Raw genomic sequence first — 17,336 nt, forward strand, 5'->3', positions numbered from 1 at the left:
AAAAGTGATTTGAAATGTGGAATCTGAAACCAAATATCAATAAACTTTTTGTAGTTTTCTATATTCAAATTCATTGGTCTGTCCTATGCTTGAATCAATCTTTTACTCATGCATGATTTTGTGGCAACTATGTTTGTCATTTGAAAAATATTGTTTCACTGAGTTACACACTCTTTAAAACATAGACACGTTTCATTGTAGAAAATGAAAGTTTACATTTGTTACTATTACTACCAATCTCATCAGAAAAGTGTTTAAGTATTTGGAAAATGTAAAGCTCACAGTGCCAGATATAAGTTTTCCAAAATTCTAATTTTCATATGAAACTTCAAATGTTATTGGCAACAAACACTGTTGGGTTTTTTTCTTGAAGTGGCAGGCACACTCCACTCATTTTTGAGAGAATGAATGCCAAAAATTAAAGTCAAAATAATCATAATCTTTCTGTCAGTTGGCCTTTTAATAAAAAATAGTATCTCATAAAAAATGTGAGTAGTACAACTCAAACAACTGCACACATGCTTTTTTCTCAAGACACCACCATACTTCGGGGCATAGAAATGTTTTATGTATTCTCTTTGCATCACACAGAATATTAAAAAGATATATACTCAATAGTTGAGATTTAATAAAATTACTATATTTTACTACTTCATAAAGGGCATTCTTAAGTTAAGCTGACATTCTTTGTAACTGAGATTGCATGGTGGTAAAGGATTCAATGACTATAATATGAGTACAAGTACTAGCAGTAAAGAGTACAATGACTTCTAGTAAAGGTTAAATAAATAATGGACAATTAATACCTTAGCATTGTTATGAAAATGTTTTTCCTTGTGGATCTCCTGATAGGATTTTGAGGACCTCCAGGTGCCCATGTATCATATTCTAAGTACTGTTAATCTAGAGCCTCTGATAATAGTTGATGTTTATGGGCTTTTCCTATATGCCAGGCCCTATTCTAAGCACTGAGTTACTTTAAATCTGAATGCAACATCTTTTTTACTTTAATAAGAAATGTAAATGTGCCAGAGCGGAAGAATATAATGTGAAAAATACTTTTTAACAGAATATATCCAATAAATGTTGTCAGTAACATTTTTTCCTTACAGTTTTATTGAGATAATGGACGTATGGCACTGTGTAAGTTTAAGGTGTACAGCATAATGATCTGACTTACATATGTCATGAAATGATTACAACAGTAAGTTTAGAGAGCATTCATCATCTCATATGGATACAAAATTAAAGAAAGAGAAAAATATGTAGATTTTTTTCCTTGTGATGAGAACTCTTAGGATTTACTCTTAACTTTCATATATAACATACAGCAGTGTTAATAATATTTATCATGTTGTATCGATACATTACATCACTAGTACTTGTTTATCCTATAACTTTTGACCACCTTCATCCAACATCCCCTACCCCTACCCCCAACCTCTGGTAACTGTATATCTGACTTATTTTTCTATGAGTTTGTTTGTCTTTGAAGTATAATTGACCTACAAGACTATGTTTGATCCTAGTACACAACTTAGTGATTCAATATTTCTGTACATTTCAAAATGATCACCGTGTTAGTCTAGTTACCATCTGTTACTACACAAAGATATTGTATAATTATTGACTATATTTCCCATACTGTACATTTTGTAACCATCATTTGTTTTGTAACTGGAAATTTGTACCTCTTAATCTCCCTTACCTATTTCTCTCCTCTCCCTAACCCGCTCCCCTCTGGCAACTACCTGTTTGTTCTCTGTACCTATGATTCTGTTTTTGTTTAGTTATGCTTGTTCGCTTGTTTTGTTTTTTAGATTCCACATGTAAGTGAAATTACACAGTATTTGTCTTTCTATGTCAGACTTATTTCACTTAGCAAAATACCATATAGGTCTATCCATGTAGTCACAAATGGCAGGACTCTTTTTTTTTTCAATGTCTGAGTAATATTCTAGTGTGTGTCTGTGTGTGTGTGTTTGTGTGTGTGTGTGTGTGTGTGTGTGTATATTAAAAATCTTCTTTATCCATTTATCTATTGATGGTCACTTAGATTGTTTCCATATCTTGACTATTGTAAGTAATGCTGCAATGAACATAAGGGTGCATGTATCTTTTAGAATTAGTGTTTTTTTTCTTTTGGATAAATATCCAGGAGTGGAATTGCTGGATCAATTCTTTGGCATTGGTCTTAACAATACCTTTTTGGATATATCTCCTCAGGCAAGGGAAACAAAAGCAAAAATAAACAAATGGGACTACAACAAACTAATTTTTTGAGGAACCTCTATACTGTTTTCCATGGAGGCTGCATCAACATTCCCACCAACAGTGTAAAAGGGTTCCCTTTTCTCCACATCCTCTGCAGTACTTGTAATTTGTTATCTTTTTGATAATAGTCATTATGACAGGTGTGAGGTGATATCTCATTGTGGTTTTGATTTGCATTTCCTTGATGATTAGTGATGTTTAGCATCTTTTCATGTGCCTGTTGGCCATCTGTATGTCTTCTTTGGAAAAATGTCTATTCAGGCCTTCTGCCCATTAGTTAATCAGGTTATTTGTTATTTTGATGTTGAGTTGTATGAGTTTTTGGTATATATTGGATATCAAACCCTTATTGGATATATCATTTGCAAAAATCTTCTCTGATTCAGTAGGCTGCCTTTTTTTTTGTCAGTAGTTTCCTTCACTGTACAAAAGTTTTTTAGTTTGATATAATCCCATTTTTTAATGTTTGCTTTTGTTTCCCTTGCCTGAGGAGACATGCAAAAAAAAATACTGCTAAAACCAATGCCAAATAACATGCTGCCTGTGTTTTCTTCCAGTAGTTTTATGATTTCAGGTCTTACATTTAGGTCGTTAGTCCATTTTGAGTTTATTTTTATGCATGGCATGAGAAAGTAGTCTTGTTTGATTCTTCTGCATGTTGCTGTACAATTTTCTCAAGACCATTTCTTGAAGAGGCTGTCTTTTCTCCACTGTATATTCTTGCCTCTTTTGTTGTGGATTAATTGACCTTGTCTGTGTGGGTTTATTTCTGCATCTCTGTTCTGTTCCATTAATCTGTGTGTCTGTTTTTGTCCCAGTACAATGCTGTTTGGATTACTGTAGCTTTGTAGTATTGCTCTCAGTAACTTGAGATCTAAAGTGTACACTTTTAAATGGTATATATTGGTAAACAATAATAAAGTCAATATTTTTGTGGGACTGTAAATAGAATTAAATTTCCCCAGTTCTTAACATCAATTCCTCCCATTGGCAAAATATTAAAGATTTTAAAGAAAATTATGCCTACTTGGTGTTATAGAAATTTTAGGAAGACCCAGCTCCTATTTTAAAGAAGTTTATTTAACTCTGGAATCAGATTCTAGTTCAAGCTTTGCTATTTTAAGTGTTGCATAATGCAAATCACTAACTTTGGGGGTGCTAGAGAATTAAAGGAAGATTTTAAAGTACATTAAAAAAAAACCCTTAGGTCTGCGGCCATTAAGAGAAAACCCAGAGCCTGCTGAAATTCTTTTTTTTCCAACGATTTTTCTTTTTAATATTTATTTACTTAAGCTGCACCAGGTCTTAGTTGAAGCATGCGGGATCTTTTAGCTGTAGCTTGCAGACTCTTAGTTGCAACATGTGAACTCTTAGTTGCGGCATGCATGCGGGATCTAGTTGACTGATCAGGGATCGAACCCGGGCCCCCTGCATTGGGAGCGTGGAGTCTTACCCACTGGACCACCAGGGAAGTCCCCAGAGCCTGGTCAAATTCTAAACCAAGAGTTATTCAGAAGGACTGTTGGGTCAGACATTCCCTATGGAAACGGCTAGTAAGTGGGCCTTTGGTACCCACTTTTAGGCACTGGAAAATAGAAGACTTTTAGATCCTATGGGAACATCAGTGCGTACCAATCACACTAATCTAGATAGTCTAACTAATGATGAAAAACCAACATTTTATCTATCTTGTTTACTAAACTCAGTTTCTCTATCTGTAAAACTGGTCTAATAAAGCTGACCTAAATGATTTAGGATTATCCAGAGCTGTCAGTACAGTGTAATTCCAAAACAGTGCGTTCCTGGCTAGAACTAGTCAAATTATAGGACAGTTTTGGTGTCATAGAATCTAAGAGTAAAGGATCAGCATGTGCAAGGGTTCCAAATCAACCTCTAAACTTTCCTGCAATTACCGATTTGCATTGTAATCTGGGAGGAAGGAATATAATGTGTCCTCTCTCATCATAATCTCCAGGAAAAAGGCCTGGAGATTTGGCCTGTCAGAGTAAATGTAGGGAAATGACATAGCATTCTCTTACAGGTCAGCAGGGGGTGTCACTTCACCAGCCTCCTTGGTGTCCTTTAAGCTCCTATAGTTGGAGAAGAGATCTTTAAATGAACAAAGCATTCAAATGAAATTCATCCATGACGGTTGTGACTCTTCTCACTTTATTTCCTTCTATTCATTTAATGTTTTGTTATGGTTTTCAGAACTACCTTCCTCGACTTCTGTAGAAAGTTAATATATTGCTGCATAAATAAATTAGGTTCCTGGACTTAGTTCCCTCGTGTGTGTGTGTGTGTGTGTGTGTGTGTGTGTGTGTGTGTGTGCTGGTGGGGGAGGGGTGCTCCCCCACAACAACAAGCAATTCTCAGACGCAAGCAAGGTGTCTGAGAACTCACCTCAATTCTGGCACTAGCTAACTGGAGATAGAACCAGATTCCACTGGTAAAGAGCTCAATTTGGATGCAAGACTCGCCTCCAATTTGGATGCCAGTCTCAGGTCCAGCTTGTTACCTGTGCTTCTGACCTATTGGCTATAAATAAAATGTTCCCACGACCCCCTCCCTGGGTTTAATTAATTTGCTAGAATGGCTCACAGAACTCAGGAAAATCCGTCTACTCACTGGATTACCAATTTATTGCAATAGATATTAAACGATATGAATCATCCAGATGAAAAGATTCACAGGGCATTAGGGAGGTGGGGAGGGGGGTCCCGAACAAAGGAACTTGTGTCCTTGTGGAGCATGGGGCCCAACACAGTGGTACGTGGAAGTGTCCAGTTTCCTAACATGGTGGCTCCCCATAAAATCCTCATTTGGGGTTTTATGGAGGCTTCATTAGGTGGGCATGGTTGGTTAACTCATTGGCCATTGGTGACTGACTCAACCTCTAGTCCCTCTTCCCTCCCTGGAAATCAGGGGTTGGGACTAATAGTTCCAACCCTCTGTTCACGGCTGGTTCCCCTGGCAACCAATCCCCATCCTTAGGTGTTTTCCAAGAGTTACCCCATTAACATAAACCCAGTCCGGATAGTAAGAGTTTGTTGTGAATAACAAGACACACATTTCACCTTTGTGTCAATGAAACATTTTCAGGAACTGAGCACAATAGACCACATATCACAACAAAGAGACTCCCATTTCTCTTATTGTTCAGGAAATTTCAAGGGTTTGGAGACTGTGAGCCAGAAACTGTGGATGACCAAATACATATGAGAAATATGTTTTGGTCAACTGAATGACCAAATATAAATATTCCTTATAAATCACAGTATCGCAAAAAAAATATTTAAAATTCTCAGCCTATATTTTACAGCGTGTCCTTATTTGTTTGTCACCATTACAAAAATCAACTCATTTTAAAATATAATTGAAGCAAGTTTCTCACGCTTTTCAAAAAAAAAAAAAAAAAACCAGAAAAAAATCAGAATCAGCTCAGGAAAAACTACAGAATTCTTCACGTGATGAGGAACATTACAGACTGTAATGACAGAAGAACTTTAGAAAAGTGGTTATGTTACTAACAAATAGGCAAGGTTTTCCTCAATGAAATTCAAGTCAAGTATTAAGAGACACGATCCATACTATAGAGTTGCACCTTGACACAACATATGGAAAGCAGGTAAAGGCTCACACAGTCAGGGCAATTGTACCAAGTCAGGGTAGGAGTGAGTGAGGAACATACGACTATAGGAGATTTTGCCATTTAATTGTCAAAAAAAATTAAGAACAAATTTAAAATGCTTAGCTAGAGGCAAATATGAGACAAAAACTTGCAATTGTTTTCTTTTATTTTTATTTAGTTATTTAAAATGTTGTTGAAGTATAGTTGATTTACTATGTTGTGTTAATTTCTGCTGTACAGCAAAGTGGTTTGATTATACATATATATGTGTGTATATATATTCTTTTTCATATTCTTTTCCATTATGGTTTATCACATCATATTGAATATTGTTCCCTGTGCTCTATAGTAGGACCTTGTTGTTTATCCATCCTAGATATAATAGTTTGTACCTGCTAATCCCAAACTCCCAATCCTTCCCTCCCCTACCCTGTAATTTGTTTTTTTAAGCCTTAAAAAAGTAGTGGGAGAGGGGCTTCCCTGGTGGCACAGTGATTGAGAGTCCGTCTGCCAATGCAGCGGATACGGGTTCGTGTCCCGGTCCGGGAAGATCCCACATGCTGCGGAGCAGCTGGGCCCGTGAGCCATGGCCGCTGAGTCTGTGCGTCCGGAGCCTGTGCTCCGCAGCGGGAGAGGCCACAACAGTAAGAGGCCAGCGTACCGCCAAAAAAAAAAAAAAAAAAAAAAAATTAGTGGGAGAACAAAATTATTTGAGGGGGATAGTGGGGGGAAAAGTCTGCACTCTTCCTATTCATTTTGTGTACCAGTGGAAACCAGGAAGCTGGACTTGTGCTTTCTCTGTTGTCACGGCTAGGATCTGGGCACTTGTCCTCACTGACTACTGATTCCCTCAGATGATTACAACTCAATCAACTTTAGCAACTCATGTGTTTGAGAAGAAGTGGAAAGTAAGCTAATTACATAATATCTTTTGCATTAATAGACAACACAGCTCTGACCCATTCATGACGTACTTTGACTTTGGAAGCAGTTTTCATCAGCTTGGTTATTTTCCTCCTCAAGTGGGACAGGCAATCTGGATCCAGGGGACGGATTAGGATAATTCATGAACTTTTAAATTGTCAGGGAGGAAGAAATATTCCTCTCTTTTTCTAGGTTCTTCTGGCTGGTCTAAGAATTAAAATGACATGAGACAAATTAAAAGGAGAAAATCAAACAAAAGTTTAATAAGGTGTATACATGAGAAAAGCCCCCAAAACTGAGCAAGTCGCCAAGATGGCTGAAAACCCCTAAATACCATCTTCAGCTAAATACAGAAGAGGATGTTGGGAGTAGTGGTTTGGAACTTCAAGTAGGAGGAAGGCAATTTACATAGAGATGGAAAAGCAAATGTTTGGCAAACAGATGTTTCCTGGGCCACGGAGAGACAATGAGACACGAGTGGACACTCATCTCCAGGCCCTGCCTGGAGTTTCCCCCACCACATTTAGCCCATATGCTTTGCAAATAAATCTGGTGACAGCTCTATCAAAGTTTCTTCCTGAGTCTTTTGGCCTTGGTTATTTTCAGCTCAAAATAATTTCCATACCAGAGAGACATTTTGGGGTGGCAAATTTTGTTTCCCTACAGAACAAAGGAGAATGTTTCCAAAGGAAAGGAATCTGTAAATATGGGACAAAGTTGTTTTATTTTTAAACTACCTTTGCATCCAATAATTTACCTATATACACAAAGTCAGCACAAGTAATATATGTTTTCTATCCATTCAACATAGATAACAAGACTTGAAAGACTGTGAAAGTATAAATATTAGGTACTTGGGTGACATTTTCATGACAAGTTGATTCATTATATGTTTCAAAGAAGGCTCACATCATGGGTAATTTATGTTCATGTTGCTGGAACATAGTTATTTCAAAGCATTTATATTGCACTAAAGATCTCCACTCTTATGGGTGTTCAATGTGAATACTGGTTAAAAAACAATGACTGGGAGTTAGGGAGAGTAGGTAATCAAGAGGCAGTGGTGTGACTAACCTTGCATGCCCTTCAGAAAATGACTGCGTAATAACCGTGTCCTGCCTTGAAACAGCATAGTTCATTAGGTTTCTGAATACCCTATTCAATCATTTCAAAGCCTGTCCATAGTTAAAGAGTAACGACGTGATTATTTCCCTTTCCCCAAGGGAATTACCAAATTGCAAAATCCTGTTATGAGGGCCCAGGCCTCTGACAACATACTGAATAGGAAAACCTCACTCACTCAGAATAATTGTGCTGGCGGCTCCCTTGTTCTGAATGGGGTCTCTGGTGCACTTTCGTAAGTACTTTAATTTATAGACTATTTTGAAAAAAATGTGGCTTGTTAGTTTCCAGTACATTTTATGGACATCAGTGAGTTCTGATACTCATAGTTCATACCATGGTTTCAGCAATATTGTCTCAGAAGAGCCAGAAAAACTGATATTAACTCCAAAAAATAACAACAAACAGCAACGAGCAAAATTGCCAAATTTGAAACTCTCACATGTTTGTTTGAAAGGATCTCCAAACTCTCCTTCATTATTATCCCCTCACCTTCACTAGTATTTACTCTTCCTTCGATGCCCACTGGACCAAACTGTTTAATCTCATCATTCAATAAAGAAAGAGGAGTAGACCTGAATGTAAGTACATAAGGACACACACTCATTCACATCAATCTCTTCACTTTTATGAGTAACCAATTTAACACACAGATGGCCCCTTCTTTGAAAAGTCACTGTAGGCCATAAAAAGCAGAATGCAAAGGAACTAGAATGAAAGAAGTCAATGACTGCATACAAGATTCCTCTGGGCCAATGCCTTCCTCTTCTCTATCCACCCCCACTATCTCTTCTGCCCTAAGGACTTCAGACTCCAGGAATCCAAAATCTGCTCTCATTTCAAAACATTCCCATCCCTGATCTATTCATCCTTGAATAATCATATTTTCCAATTTACAGAGCATTACAGAATTCCAGGTGAGAAGTGGTCAGGAGCTGGACCAGGTGGTAGCAGTAGGAATAAAGAGAGAGTCAAAGCTACGTACCTGCCTTCGACTGTATGATCCTGCTCATTGGAAAAATGTTGCCCATGTCCAACCAGTGCATGTTAGACACTCAGAATAACAGCTTCTCCCAAGGGGTTAGTATAGAGGGGTAGAAATGGTACTTTCAAAACTTAGATTGGGATTGACAAATACACAGTACTATATATAAAATAGATAACTCACAAGGACCTACTGTATAGCACAGGGAACTCTACTCAATACTCTGTAATAACCTATATGGGAATGAAGTCTAGAAGACAGTGGATATATGTATATGTATAGCTGGTTCACTTTGCTGTACAGCAGAAACTAACACAACATTGTAAATCAAATAGACTCCAATACAAATTAAAACAACAAAACAAAGCAAAAAGACTTCCCTCACTGAGGGCAGCTCAAGGTAATGTGAGCAGTGGCTGAAAGCTAACAAAAGAGTCATTTCACAACATTACTGCTCAGGAATGTCTAGTCTCCACATCTCTGAACTGGGACATATTCCAGAAGACCCTTAGAAAATTCTATCGAGTGGGTCTATAGCAATGGTCTTGGCCATTCTCTAGACAAGTTCCTTTCATGTGGAAGAAGAGGAGCATTGCAAGTTGCCACTGGTTGCTCTAATATTTCTATCAGAGAAGAGGAGAAGCCTGCCTCTCAGAACCAGAAATGAGAAAGAAAAGCTGTAGCTGGTGGGAAAAAAAAGAACCCTTCCAGTGAAGAAAGCAACCTCACAGTCAGAGAGTTAAGGAAGCAGTAGGGTGATATTTGATAGTAAAATATAAAAGAGACAATGGTTAAAAATATTTTTGTTTGATACATTTTTCTTGGAGTTCTTACTATTTTGTTACCTTTAAAAATAATAAAGCAAATATATTCCCTTTGAGTTCAATAAAGAGAAGAGAGTCTCCCCTGACCTTCCTCAAATATTCCATCAAAAAGGAGATTTAGAATATATCACAAGTTAAGTATTCTTTTGGTCTACTAGGCCAAGTAAAAAATCAAAAGAAAACACATCGAGACTTCCCTAGTGGTGCAGTGGTTAAGAATCCGCCTGCCAATGCAGGGGACACGGGTTCGAGCCCTGGTCCGGGAAGATCCCACATGCCGTGGAGCAACTAAGCCCGTGCACCACAACTACTGAGCCTGCATGCAACAACTACTGAAGCCCGCATGCCTAGAGCCCACGCTCTGCAACAAGAGAAGCCACCGCAATGAGAAGCCCGCGCACCACAATGAAGAGTGGCCCCTGCTCGCTGCAACTAGAGAAAGCCCACATGCAGCAACAAAAGACCCAATGCAGCCATAAATAAATAAATAAAATTTATTTAAAAAAAAGAAAATACATCATCGGTATCTTTTGGCATTTTGCAATCAAGGTCACATAGGTACTTTATTTAGGCATTTCTTGTGTGTGTGTTTCCATGTTTTGCCTGTAACAACTTCCTCTCCATTCAAGATTTTTTTTTTTACTATATTAGTAGCACAATAAAAGGAAGAAAACAAATTGATTGACTGTGTGGATCTAACCTCATTAGTCACTGATATGTTTTTAATTTACTTAAAAATTTTTTTCTTTTGTTGCACCAACCATATTCCATAATTTTTTTCTCATTTATTTATATTCCTTTGTATTTTATTCCATTGCTCAACAATGGGCTTGTTCAGACTCCAGAAGGCAACCAAAGAACAAGTTGCAATAAATAATTTTAATGTTTTATAGTATATTAATTTTAATATTAAAATGTAATAAATTATAAGAGTTTTCATCACAGGGAAAAAAATTTTTTTCTATTTCTTTAATGTTGTATCTATATGAGATGATGAATGTTCATTAAACCTATTGTGACAATCATTTCATGATGTATGTAAGTCAAATCATCATGCTGTACACCTTAAAGTTATACAGTGCTATATATCTCAATAAAACTGGAAGTATGTATATATTTATTACATTTATATGTAATATATAATATACATATTTATCTCTTTATATACTACAATATTTAAATATTTGTGATTTTTGTATAGCTTAATAAAATCACCTTACATCTTATAGAAAAATACATTTTAAAATACTAATTAAATAAAATTAATTTGATAAGCTTCCAGGTCTGGAGTATTCAGGTAACTACTTCAAGAATCAAATATCTTTCCAAATCTCTAAAAGATCAAAGTCAGTGTAATCGGACTCTTAGGAGTTCATTCTTTGTTGTCAGTTTCTAATACTAACCTGAAATAGTGTCTGATGTAAGCCAGAGTTAAGGAGGAAAGGGGTTTAAAGGTAGGGGAAGGTATGATATAATATCCTGTCAGAATTTCATCACATTAAAGCTGTGTATCTAGATATCTCCCATCAAACTAATCAGTCAAAAAAGTACGAATTAAAAGTCATCTAGGGGCTTCCCTGGTGGCGCAGTGGTTGAGAGTCCGCCTGCCGATGCAGGGGACACGGGTTCGTGCCCCGGTCCGGGAAGATCCCACATGCCGTGGAGTGGCTGGGCCCGTAAGCCATGGCCGCTGAGCCTGCGCGTCCGGAGCCTGTGCTCCGCAACGGCAGAGGCCACAACAGGGAGAGGCCCACATACTACAAAAAAATAAATAAATAAATAAAAATAAAAGTCATCTAGTAGATAAAATCTTATCTGGCAGGGACAAGAAAATCACGAGAGATATTGTCTTAAAAATATTTTTTAATTGAACACAATAAATGTGATAACATCTTTAGACTGCTCAGCTTGGAGCCTTTTGTGTGAATTCAGGAATGTGGATGTCTGCAATCCTAAAATCAATGTGGAAGAGAGCTGGAGAATATGAATAAAAATTAGATGAACACAACAATAACATCTTATATGCATAATAAATCTCTACACATTTCCTCCAGTCTAATTGTCCTCAAAACAATAACCTGGTGGGGCTTCCCTGGTGGCTCAGCGGTTGAGGGTCCGCCTGCCGATGCGGGGGACACGGGTTTGTGCCCCGGTCCGGGAGGATCCCACGTGCCGCGGAACGGCTGGGCCTGTGAGCCATGGCTGCTGGGCCTGCGCGTCCGGAGCCTGTGCTCTGCAACGGGAGAGGCCACAACAGTGAGAGGCCCGCGTACCGCAAAAAAACAAACAAACAAACAAACAATAACCTGGTAACAGTAACAGCAACCGCAGTGAACCAGTCTTTGTCATGCTTTGATATATGACAAAGATTTGCAAGTATGTTGACCAAAGTCTAGCATGATGATATACATTGCTATGCTTTGAATCCCATGCAGTATTACATAATATTGCAATCACCATTGTCTTCATCAATCAAGTACTATTTATAGAATATCTTTATATCTATGGATTGTGCTAAAGTATTATAAATTCATTAAGTGATAACATCCTTACTTGCATTATAACATGAAGATACATGAAATAAGAATATTCATGACTTTTTATAAAGCTGGAATACAAACAAAAAGTGTTTCCTTTATTTTACTATATTTCACAAAGGATATTTTCTAAGTATAAGAAGGGGAAATGTAGGCAAAAAAACTAAACAAGAGACCATGAGTAGACAAATAACTTGACCCATACTGTGATTGTAAATCAGTTCAGGAAGGGAGAGAAGGAGGGAGAGAGCAGGAGGGAACAAAAAGGGGAGGAGAGGAAAGGAAAGAGGAGTAAAGAAAAGAGGAATAAGACAATTCAGAAACAATTAACAGGAAACTTTTTAAAAACAGGGCAGGAATTTATAATACTATAAATTATACTATTATTAATCTTATACTGAGTAAATAAAAATATATTATTTACTCAATGGCTATGGTCAACTTAGAGAGGTGAAAAGAGATTAGGCAACTCCTGAATCTTCCAGCTCAGTAATTAGTGGTATCATTTGGCATTATTTTAATTATTTAACAGTAAACTTACGATTACTGGGGGAAAGGGGGGAGTGATAAATTGGGAGATTGGGATTGACATATACACACTACTATATAAAATTAGATAACTAACAAGGACCTACTGTATAGCACAGGGAACTCTACTCAATACTGTGTAATGGCCTATATGGGAAAAGAATGTAAGAAAGAGTGGATATATGTATATGTATAACTGATTCACTTTGCTGTATGGCAGAAACTAATACAACATATAAATCAACTATATTCCAATAACAATTTAAAAATTATTTAACAGTAATCTCATCAATGACTCCAGATGAATATTTTTTATTTACTCCACTTTTTTCTATTTCATCCTTCTTCTAACAGTTAAACATGTTTCTCATGTCAGTGATGCAGAGTTAAATCATAGCCTAAATGTATAAAATCCCATTTGCTTAAAAGACATTTCCATCATTACCAAATCAGTTATGGGAACAAAAACAAAGGGTAAGAACTCTGGTTCTCTGACTGTGATTTCCCCTCATAATAAAAAATCTGCTCAAAATGTCCTGTATTTCTTAAATGGGAAGCATGTTTCACCCAACATTATCTACGAGGTCATACTTGAGAGATGTTTGCACAGAGCGTATCTGTATTTGTTTTATGAGTTGAGTTATCTGTGAAACTGACCTTAATTGGAGGTCCTGGAATACTGAAAACTGTAAATAAAAAGTTGATTAAAAGACTTGTGAGGAGTGTGCTGTATAAGAAAATAAAGCCCTGGTTTGGGGCAGGATTAGTATGAAGACTGTTTCCAGTCACCTGAGCCCCTCCTCACTCGTCCTCAGCCATGGTGTCTCCTCCTCTGATCTGGCTTCCTCATCACCCCAGTAGACCCTTTTTACCATCTGGTGGTCAGACAACTCCATGATGAAATTATCTGATTCACAGAATCACACAAAAGTGTATTTGAAAGGTTAGGTTTTATTAATTACCATTCCCGGAAGTATTTGCAACAAGAAATATATACTTTTTAAAAAAATTAAAGTACAATGTTGTGTTAGTTTCAGGTGTACAGCACAGTGATTCAGACATATATATATACACACATATACATATATATATTTCTTTCTTTTCCCTTATAGGTTATTACAAAATATTGAGTATAGTTCCCTGTGCTGTACAGTAGGTTTTTGTTGGTTATCTATTTTATATATAGTAGTGTGTGTATGTTAATCCTAACTTCCTAATTTATCCCTCCCCACTCCCCTTTTCCCTTTGGTAACCATAAGTTTCTTTTGTATGTCTATGGTTCTATTTCTGTTTTGTAAATAATTCGTTTTTTTTTTTTTTTGATTTTACATATAAGCAACATCATATGGTATTTGTCTTTCTCTGTCTGGCTTACTTCACTTAGTATGATCATCTCTAGGTTCATCCATGTTGCTGCAAATGGCATTATTTCATTCTTTTTATGGCTTAGTAAACCAATTGTAGAGTTTTATCAGTTCCTACAAAGAAAAGACAGATCCTGAGGGAATAGCATTTGGTGCAATGATATAGAGAAGAATAGGAGGTGAATAATACAGAGAATATTTACAATTACTTTTGCTGTTCAGAATTTATTCCCCTTTCCTAAGAGCGTCCTCTTATTTGGGAAATTTCTCTTTCCTTCACTGTGTGTGGTTTCGTGGGAATGCATATCTGGGAGGCTGATTATCCATCTCAGATTGATTCTGGGAATGTTGTCTGTCTTTACCATAGATTTCTCCTTGCTTAATTTAACCAGAATCTATTTCCATTTCTTGCAACCAAGAACTCTGATGGTGACAGGAAGGGGCAATACACCAGGATGCTCCGGAGCTCTGGGAAAGAATGTGAAAGCATTCAACAAACTTCTGTTGCTGGGAGTACAAAGATGAAAAAAACATGACTCATAGTCTTGAGTGAGAGTTTTTGAGGGGAGATTAGAGAGAACCTGAGTAAAAGAGTGATAACATGGAAGGAACTATAACTATTGCCTAAAGGGCATTAGAGATATTGCTTCAGAAGTAGTAATATTTTGAAAAGCAAAAAGTTGCTCATTGGAAGATAAAATAAAAATATGCATGATTTTCTTCAACTTTTTAATTGTGTCTAGAGCAACTCTCTTTTTTAGGAATTACATATATTTCATAGCAGTTGTTTATTGCATAAATATGGAGAATGTGGAGAAGCAACACATCATTCTTATCTTCCAGGAGGGCATAATTGTGAGTGGAAATAATATTTTAAATACATTGTGTTTATTTGTAAATCATATATCTGATAGGGACTTACATACAAAATATATAAAGAACTCTTACAATTCAGTAATAAAAAGTCAAATAACCCAATTTAAAAATGGGCAAAGATTTGGATAGATATTTCTCCAGAGGTGATATTAAAATGGCCAATAAGTTTATGAAAAAAATGTTAAAAATCTTTAGTCATTTGGCAAGGGTGTGGAGAAATCAGAACTCTCATACACTGCTGGTGGAAATGTAAAATGATGCAGTCACTTTGGAAAACAATTTGTCATCTTCTCAAGATGTTAAACACAGGGTTATCATACTACCCAGCAATTTCACTCACAGGTATATATCAAGAGAAAAAAAATGTTCACCAAAGACTTGTACATGAATATTCATAGTAGTTTTATTCACTACAGCTAAAACATGGAAAAACCCCAAATGCCCATCAACTGATAAATGGTTAAACAAAATGTGGTATACAATGAAATATTATTCAGCAGTAAAAAGGAATGAAGTACTACATGCTACAACATGAATGAATCTTGGAAATACATTAAGTGAAAGAAGCTGGTCACAAAAGACCAAATACTGTATGATTCCATTTAGGTGAAATGTCCAGATAGACAAATCCATAGAGACCAAATTTAGATTAGTGGTTCTAGAGGCTGGGGGGAAGAGAAAAATGGAGAGTGACTACTTAATGGGTATGGGTTTTCTTTGGGGGGGCGGGATGCTCAAAATGTTTGAAAATTAAATTTTAGTAATTGTACATATCTCAGAATGTATGAAAAACCACCAGCATGTACACTTTAAAGGAGTGAATTTTATGGTATGTGAATTATATCTAAAATACTGTTTTAAAAATAAATATAATGCGTTAATTCATGCAAATCTAGTAATATGTACAAAATGTAGGGGTGAATGGACTGGGGAAAGGAGTGGAACAGAAAAGATTTCTTTTCTGGGATAGATGATGTTAAATCTGTGAATTACTTGTCTTTCACCCAACCTTACCCGTCAACCCCTTGGGAGTCAGTTTCATCAGGCTTTGGCTGCCCAGATACATAAATATTAAAGAATAACAATTGTATTTAATGCTGAATGGAAAAACATGTTCCAGAACTCGCAAGCATACCAATCCCAAGAGATTAAGCTTCAGGCAAATCCAATCTCCCCAGCTAGATCGCTAAAAGAGGTCATTATGGCAGGTCAGCTACACCTGTATTTATCCAATGAGTTTTTTTTTTTTTTTCTCTTCAAAGACTCACAAATACAAGAATTGTCAGGAGACAAGAACCCCTCAAACATTTTTTTCTTACAAGATGTTGAATAAGTAGTTATTAGAACCCACTTCATTTATCTGGTTGTTAACTGTGTAACCAAAACAATTCAGGTCTCCAAATGTTTGGTCACATACTAAAAACTTAAACAATATTAAGCAGCCCACTAAAGAGAGGAAGTGTCTCCTGGAAACTGTTGTAATACTGAGCACTTTGGTACCACAGTCAAACTTCCCCAGCAAGAAAAAGTGTCTCTTTTATCATGCATATACTTAGAAATTACAGCAATTAGATTCCTTATCTTCTCTCTATAGACTACATGTGTGTAAAATGAAAAAAAATGTTGTAGACCGTATGTCCCAGAGTTCACATATACCATTAACCTAGGGCACAGTTTTTATGGTACTACTGGTTACTTATTAGCACTATTCCATCAACCTCACACAATGAGTAAATAATAACATGGAAAACGGAATAAAAAATATGACAGGGTACTAAAGTAGAATTTTTATTGTAATGTAGGAAACTAAAAGCTTGCCAATCATTTCTCCTTGTATACCACTGAATCAAAGAAAAAGTGACCCAAACGAGTTGTCGTAACAAAAACCTGCATCACAAATTATACATAAGTCTTATGACCTTAAAAAAATTTCTGGCAGAAGAAATGTCATGTCAAAAGCACTGTGACCGCAGAAGAATAGCAATCTATGGACCAGGAAGAAATGTGTCTTAGCAGACTCAGTGACCAATCCCTGGATAATATTGGGAAATCACATTTTGTAATATCATAGAAGTGTATTGAGTCAGAGTTGAAGTTAGCCTGTAATGATAGACTAGTAGAATCAGAAAGCAATATGAACAAAGTGAGTCCACTGACTCACTAAAGTAGACTATATCTCGACCTCCAGCAGGGATGTCAGTCATTCTACGCTCTGCATAGATCTCCTACAGGATGAGAAAAGAGGAAAACAAGATCCTGAAGGGTCTGGCG

Source organism: Aethalodelphis obliquidens, unplaced genomic scaffold, assembly GCF_003676395.1.
Source record: "Aethalodelphis obliquidens isolate GAN/ISIS:26980383/991018 unplaced genomic scaffold, ASM367639v1 scaffold48, whole genome shotgun sequence".
Lineage (NCBI taxonomy): Eukaryota > Metazoa > Chordata > Mammalia > Artiodactyla > Delphinidae > Aethalodelphis > Aethalodelphis obliquidens.